Below are 8,785 nucleotides of genomic sequence, written 5' to 3'. Positions count from 1 at the left end.
TAGTAGTTAATGGTTAACCATCAGCCATGCAAAACCTGAGCCATGACAGGTGTTTAGAAAGCAGTTTCTCTTTTAGACAATGTTTTTAAGGCGCGCGTCAACCAACACTATATCATGTTTTTAAGGCAATTTAACAGTAATGACACCAAGTATCATGCCACCAAATCCACCTGGAATGAACATACTCTGAACCATGTAAAATGACTGACTGTTCCAGGTTGGCTGTTGGTTGGTTATGGATGAGAGGAGCTGTATTATAGATATGATGTTGGTTCTTGCCTTTTTTAGTGGTTTAGTGACTCCAGATCTGTCTCCCAATCAGACTGTGGGCACTGGGCCATCCTGAGGGTGTCACTGCTTTAAAGGTCAGCACCATACATCTCATCACAGTAAAATATCCCTACGCCACTTTCCTTAACATTCATCTGACTATAGTCCCCCATCTGGAACGCAGAACACTGAGAAAAGGCTACAGAAACATTGGAGGACAAGGTAGGAAACGTAGATTAAGGATGGAGGATGGAATTTCACATTTACATTTATTAAAATCTATCTGCTCTGCATTCCTCCTGGTAGTGGTAGGATCTCAAAATAGGAGAAAAAAATTATAACCTCTGAAAAACATTGTGTTATTATTCATGAAGAAACCTTCTGTTGACTCTTGGAGAAGGAGGAGAAAAGAAGTGTCAGCACATTTTTACTCAAACACCCTCAGTGACTGCATGCTTTTGTAACAAGAAAACAAGATTTTATTCTCTTTTCTCCCCATCTGTGTTAGTTACACACACCTACAGGACAAGATTGCTAAATTGCAAGGACAGAGGAGGTTCTATATAACCCCAAGGCAAGCGGCAGCAGAGTAGAAATACATGAAGAAAGTGCCACATCCCCAGACCTTTGATGTAGCAGCAACAAATGTACCTTCTGACAGAAGATGCATGGAAGCAATAAGCGAGTTATACCATACCCTTACACATGCAATCTGATTATTCTGGCCCGGGTGTTAATTGGATACTAACTGGCAGATCTGATACGTGTAGCAGCCCTGGTGGTTGGAAGCAAGTTCTAAGTGATGAACTATAATTCACTGAGCTGCTTGAAGCACTTGTAATTTAGCGCGTGTCATTTGATGAAGCGGCTGATCCAGTGGTCTCTGTAGTACCTGTTCCCTCCAAGAGTACCAGCTACTACGGCACACACCAAGATACCTGCTAGGAGACCCGTTAAGAAATATCAATTGGGAAAGACAGCACAGAGTGCTAGTGTGATAATACAGTGTGTCTGCTCCACTCAACTAGCCACTGGAGGCTATAAACACTATTATAGACACTGTTGTAGTGACATATTACCGGTACACAGTACATGTCCTCAGCTTTATCAATGAAAAGGGAATCAGGATTATCTACACAGAGATAGATATGTTTTGAAAGACCACTGAGCCTACCATAACCCCCTAACTATTTTATTAGAGGACAGGTGTCTTTATGTTTTGATAGATTGCATGTCGCATACTGTGGTGATTTGGGAAAACATTTTCTAATCTACTTAGCTCTGGTCCTGACAATCTGGAGTGTTGATCTCCTAATCCGAAGTGTGTGTGTGTGTGTGTGTGTGTGTGTGTGTGTGTGTATGTGTGTGTGTGTGTGTGTGTGAACAAGAGCAAGAGCCATTACACTATGTATTACACTATGCCCTCTGCTCTGAGAAGTTCTGAAAAGTTAGCAAAGCTTGCAGGGTGGGAGCCTTGGTGGCCTGGGAGGGAGCCTTGGTGGCCTGGGAGGGAGCCTTGGTGGCCTGGGAGGGAGCCTTGGTGGTCTGGGAGGGAGCCTTGGTGGTCTGGCCGTGAAGTAGCCCCCTATCAATAAGAGCCTGGCCACCATTGGCAGTAATTGGTTAGTAAATGAGCAGTGTCAGCTGAAAGGGACTGGAGGGGTCAGAAGTTCAGCAGCTCAGAGGGAGTCTGTAGTTTGGGGCCCACGGCCCCTGGGGAGCCCGGGATTGAGATGAATTAGTGGGGGACACTGGAGGAATTCCATCCTCTATCTCTCTCGCTCCTCTCTCTATCCCTCTCTCTTCTCTGGGCTAAAACGGGTCTAACACCTTAATTAACACTGAAGCTTGTCTCTGCCAAGCAGCTCAAGTAATTACCACCTTACGCCCCTCCATTTCTCATTTTATTTATCTTAACAGTATCTGTGGCAGCTCTGAGACCGTTCAGCTAGTGCTGAAGTGGCCCTAACGTTATTCATTCCATTCACCATCCCATCTCCGGTCCTGTTTATGCCTCAGTCCCACATCTAATCGGGAACTTCCCCCACTTATTACCGCTAGGTGAATTCTACAGAAATTGAGAGAAATTCATTTTTTTCACCCCTTAATTGTTTAAGTTTTAACTCTGATACTGTGGGATATCTCCTTCTACGGCCTTTAGTGTAATTTGATTTGGTCGTAAATCCATTGTCGTAAAGATAAGTCGAAGTGGGTATAATCGCTGAAGGTGCATTAATCCTGTCCATTGGTCCGGTTCGATGCAGAGAGCCACCGAGCGGCGGTGTGTTTTTAATCGCACAATTCTCAGTCAAATCAAACAAAATACGAGGCCTCTCACCGGAAATAACCCGCAACTGCTGCCTTGGCGGAGTCTAGAGGTACCTGATCACTTCTCTCCGGAGAAGAAGTTGACCTTTTGCAGCCGTGAAGAGGCTTGTTCGTTCTCTAGCTCGGAGTGTGACGAGCGAGAGAGAGCACCTTAATGATGTGCTTGTTCTTGTGAGGGGCGGCCGATGTTTTCTCATCAGGATCCAATTTAAAGGTCCTTAGTTCTGCACTCAGACTTTGGAGCTAAGCAGCAAACCACATGGCCTCCAAAGTTCAAGTTGATCGTCATCGTCTTTCCTATATTCCTTCCTCGGCTTTCTTAAGGCAAAGGAAATACACAAATAGGGAGCGAACAGAGAGCGGTCAAGCCTGCTTTGATTGCCATGCTGTGTATTGTTTTGTTTAGAATCATGTTAACCCACATACCAATTATATGATGTGTTACTTTGGTGGATTTGGAGTAGGATAATTTGGGAACATGCCCATTTGGGAACAATTTGCACATTAGAACAAAAAATTAGAACCATCCGTTTCTGTTATTACCGACCTCCCCAGTGACCAACCTCAACTGTAGCTAATTTTCTAGTGATTTAAGAAATCCCATAAAGTTTTTTTTGTCATAATAGATTGGTAATGCGGTTCCTTTGGATGACAGAGGAGCTAGCTAGCTAACCTAGCGTTGTTGGATATCATGGGGGTTGTGTGATCCTGTGTGTGAGAGGACCGTTCATTGTCTGCCCGTGTTTATGATGCGACGGTCCCTGTAAATGCTCATTAATTTTGTCCCTTCGTGGCAAAATCATTTTGAGGAGAAGCAATTCAGTCTCTGTTCCTTTCAATTCACTGCTCTTGTCAATCAAGCGCCCGGGCTGCAGTATCCTGCGGAATGGAGGTGTTATATTCCGGCAATTATCATGTCATATACTCGGAAATGTAAATGAACGTGTGTAAAATTAAATTTCTGGGTTGTCAGTGAAGAATAAGAACCAGGAGAGCAATTACTTATCGTCTTTCATCTTGGAGGCTCTGATACGTCAAGCAGAAAAGCATGCAGTTAAATGCCTGGAATTAGCATTGTGCTGGGGCTTCAACAATGAACTGAGGGCCGGGGCCTTTCTCTCCTCCGCCTCGCCTGCCTCTCTTTTTGTTTAGGGAAGAGCGATGAAATGAAGATGATTAGCTAAAAAGCTAAGGAAAGCGGGAAAGCCACTTCCTTGACTTCATTTGTTGCCTGTTTTTCTATTTTCAGTTTTGAATCCCCTTATATCCCTTGTCAGGATGTATGAATTTTTTCCTGGCTTGTTGTTCAGATACAGTATTATCCTCATCCTGTACAACTGGGCTGTTAATGTTTAGTGGTGTAGTGATTCATTATATGGTTTTGTTTGTCTTTTCACTATTTACATGTTTACATTTAAAAACCCAGACTCACACCATCTTCCCCTTTTGTCAACCACATTAACAGCAGGATCCTCATTCAAGCAGCCAATTAATGCGTTTTAATGAAAGCATTGTCATCCTGTCCACAACAATTGAACGGGGTGGACCCCAGGGTAATTGCAAGTCACAGATGTATCTTAAGGTTTAATAACACTGAAGCTGTAAGCACAGTGCATTTACAGTGGCTTGCAAAAGTATACACCCCCCTTGGCATTTGTCCTATTTTGTTGCCTTACAACCTGGAATTAAAATTGATTTTTGGGGGGTTTGTATCATTTGATTTACACAACATGCCTACCACTTTGAAGATCCAAAATGTTTTTTGTTGTGAAACTTGAGCGTGCATAACTATTCACCCCCCCCCCCCCCCCCCAAAAAAAAAAGTATATACTTTGTAGAGCCACCTTTTGCAGCAATTACAGCTGCAAGTCTCTTGGGGTATGGCTCTAAAAGCTTGGCACATCTAGCCACTGGGATTTTTGCCCATTTTTCAAGGCAAAACTGCTCCAGCTCCTTCAAGTTGGATGGGTTCCGCTGGTGTACAGCAATCTTTAAGTCATACCACAGATTCTCAATTGGATTGAGGTCTGGGCTTTGACTAGGCCATTCCAAGACATTTAAATGTTTCCCCTTAAACCACTCGAGTGTTGCTTTAGCAGTATGCTTAGGGTCATTGTCCTGCTGGAAGGTGAACCTCCGTCCCAGTCTCAAATCTCTGGAACACTGAAACAGGTTTCCCTCAAGGATTTCCCTGTATTTAGCGCCGTCCATCATTCCTTCAATTCTGACCAGTTTCCCAGTCCCTGCTGATGAAAAACATCCCCACAGCATGATGCTGCCACCACCATGCTTCACTGTGGGGATGGTGTTCTCGGGGTGATGAGAGTTGTTGGGTTTGCGCCAGACATAGCGTTTTCCTTGATGGCCAAAAAGCTCAATTTTAGTCTCATCTGACCAGAGTACCTTCTTCCATATGTTTGGGGAGTCTCCCACATGCCTTTTGGCAAACACCAAACGTGTTTGCCAAAGCAATGGCTTTTTTCTGGCCACTCTTCTGTAAAGCCCAGCTCTGTGTATGGCTTAAAGTGGTCCTATGGACATATACTCCAATCTCTACTGTGGAGCTTTGCAGCTCCTTCAGGGTTATCTTTGGTCTCTTTGTTGCCTCTCTGATTAATGCCCGCCTTGCCTGGTCCGTGAGATTTGGTGGGCGGCCCTCTCTTGGCAGGTTTGTTGTTGTTTAATTGAATGGTGCTCCGTGGGATGTTCAAAGTTTCTGATATTTTTTTATAACCCAAGCCTGGTCTGTACTTCTCCACAACTTTGTCCCTGACCTGTTTGGAGAGCTCCTTGGTCTTCATGGTGCCGCTTGCTTGGTAGTGCCCCTTGCTTAGTGGTGTTGCAGACTCTGGGGCCTTTCAGAACAGGTGTACAGTCGTGGTCAAAAGTTTTGAGAATGAAACAAGTATTGGTCTTCACAAAGTTTGCTGCTTCAGTGTTTTTAGATATTTTTGTCAGATGTTACTATGGTATACTGAAGTATAATTACAAGCATTCCATAAGTGTCAAAGGCTTTTATTGACAATTACATTAAGTTTATGCAAAGAGTCAATATTCTTTTTCAAGACCTCTGCAATCCGCCCTGGCATGCTGTCAATTAACTTCTGGGCCACATCCTGACTGATTGCAGCCCATTCTTGCATAATCAATGCTTAGAGTTTGTCAGAATTTGTGGGTTTTTGTTTGTCCACCCGCCTCTTGAGGATTGACCACAAATTCTCAATGGGATTAAGGTCTGGGTAGTTTCCTGGCCATGGACCCAAAATGTCGATGTTTTGTCACTTAGTTATCACTTTTGCCTTATGGCAAGGTGCTCCATCATGCTGGAAAAGGCATTGTTCATCACCAAACTGTTCTTGGATGGTTGGGAGAAGTTGCTCTCGGAGGATGTGTTGGTACCATTCTTTATTCATGGCTGTGTTCTTAGGCAAAATTGTGAGTGAGCCCACTCCCTTGGCTGAGAAGCAACCCCACACATGAATGGTCTCAGGATGCTTTACTGTTGGCATGACACAGGACTGATGGTAGCGTTCACCTTGTCTTCTCCGGACAAGCTTTTTTCCGGATGCCCCAAACAATCGGAAAGGGGATTCATCAGAGAAAATGACTTTACCCCAGTCCTCAGCAGTCCAATCCCTGTACCTTTTGCAGAATATCAGTCTGTCCCTGATGTTTTTCCTGGAGAGAAGTGACTTCCTCGATGCCCTTCTTGACACCAGGCCATCCTCCAAAAGTCTTCGCCTCACTGTGCGTGCAGATGCACTCACAACTGCCTGCTGCCATTCCTGAGCAAGCTCTGCACTGGTGGTGCCCCGATCCCGCAGCTGAATCAACGTTAGGAGACAGTCCTGGCACTTGCTGGACTTTCTTGGGCGCCCTGAAGCCTTCTTCACAACAATTGAACCTCTCTCCTTGAAGTTCTTGATGATCCGATAAATGGTTGATTTAGGTGCAATCTTACTAGCAGCAATAACCTTGCCTGTGAAGCCCTTTTTGTGCAAAGCAATGATGACGGCACGTGTTTCCTTGCAGGTAACCATGGTTAACAGAGGAAGAACAATGATTTCAAGCACCACCCTCCTTTTAAAGCTTCCAGTCTGTTATTCTAACTCAATCAGCATGACAGCGTGATCTCCAGCCTTGTCCTCGTCAACACTCTCACCTGTGTTAACGAGAGAATCACTGACATGATGTCAGCTGGTCCTTTTGTGGCAGGGCTGAAATGCAGTGGAAATGTTTTTTGGGGATTAAGTTCATTTTCATGGCAAAGAGGGACTTTGCAATTAATTGCAATTCATCTGATCACTCTTCATAACATTCTGGAGTATATGCAAATTGCCATCATAAAAACTGAGGCACCAGACTTTGTGAAAATTAATATTTTTGACACTTAGATTGCACTTTATTTAACTAATTATGTGACTTCTGAAGGTAATTGGTTGCACCAGATCTTATTTAGGGGCTTCATAGCTAAGGGGGTGAATACATATGCACGCACCACTTTTCCGTTATTTATATTTTTGATATTTTTAAAGATTTTTTCATTTCACTTCACCATTTTGGACTATTTTGTGTATGTCCATTACATGAAATCCAAATAAAAACCCCATTTCAATTACAGGTTGTAATGCAACAAAATAGGAAAAATGCCAAGGGGGATGAATACTTTTGCAAGGCACTGTAGTTACATGCAGATGTTTAATTTGTGACTTTTGATGCTTTGTTCGGCCTCTTTGTTTTGTGTCTCCTTAACGAAGTGCAGAAGAGAGTGAGGCTACTGCTATACCACAACAGCCTTCATGCATGCACTCACGCCCACACACACGCCAACACACACGCACACTCTCTCTAAGACCCTAATGAACAATTGTGGCAGGCTAGGATTTGTTTGAATATGAATGTGGCGGTGCAGTGGGGAGGAGGAGGATGGGGCTGGGGATGGAGTTTGACCTTCAGCTGTGATTTTCAGTTCATCAGGATTAGTCAAGCTGGGCGATCAGGAGCGCTAATGCATAATGACTTCTAAAATGAAAAATGTGTAGTGACCATGCAAATGTCTCAGCTAATCAAAGAGGGGAACCTGGGCTGAGGAGGGGAGAGAAGAGCAAAACAAGGACGTGTCAAGGCCTGAGATATGGGGGGATGGAGGGGAGGGGGATACAGGGAGAGATGTATGGAAAGTAATCAAGCAGCTTGATTAGACAGCAGCGTTAGACGTTAGGGGGGCACAAGGGTCTTATTGGCCCTTTTTGTCATGCCGTTGTAGTATACTGTCATAACGACTATGTGCTAAACGATGTCGCAATTAACCGGGGCTATGGAATGGCCACAACCACATACTAACAGATTCAGTATAGTCCTATTCTTTAAAGATGCCTGCAAGAGATTTAATCAATCCTATCTTAGCATAAGATACTATTTTGTAGACTATTCTGCATCTGTAATGGTTTGATGTGTAATAGAATATTAAAATGCCTAAAGCCCTTGCAGTCAAATAACACTTTCAGATTAAACCATGTGTCCAACAGGTGAAAGTGAATGACTCTAGAGAGAGTTTCAAAGTCCTTCGTTCAACAGTTTTTAGTTTTTGTTCCAAACTTCACAGCAGCATAGCAGAGTAAACAAACTCATCCCAGCGTTTCTTTTCATTTCAGTCATTGTAAAAGAAACGTACCAGACATGAATTGAATGAAAAGTGATATAAACATTAGTGCTACATTCCCCTGTTGCTATGTGCTCATGCAGGCATTCAAAGTGAGAAGCAATGAAAAGTTGAATCTTTCTTGCTTTGTTATTGATCTGTTGTGTTAGAAGGTCACTATCTACTGTCTTATAAGACTTTGGCTGAGAAATATCTATCTTTGTTTTGTTTTGGTGAAGTTTTCTCTAGCAGCTTTGACAGCAGCTAGTAATTGAATGATTCTTATCACCTAAAAAATGACATACATTTTTTCAAAATGACACGTCAATCGGGAGAAAGAAATGTGTTTCTAGCTGCTTTTCGTGAGAATGAAGAAGTTGAAGAACTTTTGTGCTCTGTAGAAAGGCAGCTGTTAATTCCACTCTATAAACAGAATTGTCTACTAGCCCCAATCTCTCTTTTCCTCTCAGAGCAAGTTTCTCTAAGAATCTCTCTCTCGCTGTCTCTCCAAGGCTCTTTCTGAGTGATCTCCAACCTCAGGCTCTG

The sequence above is a fragment of the Coregonus lavaretus genome (genome assembly GCF_964263955.1).
Source record: "Coregonus lavaretus genome assembly, contig: HAP1_SCAFFOLD_4515, whole genome shotgun sequence".
NCBI classification, from domain to species: domain Eukaryota; kingdom Metazoa; phylum Chordata; class Actinopteri; order Salmoniformes; family Salmonidae; genus Coregonus; species Coregonus lavaretus.
This window is presented reverse-complemented; position numbering follows the sequence as displayed.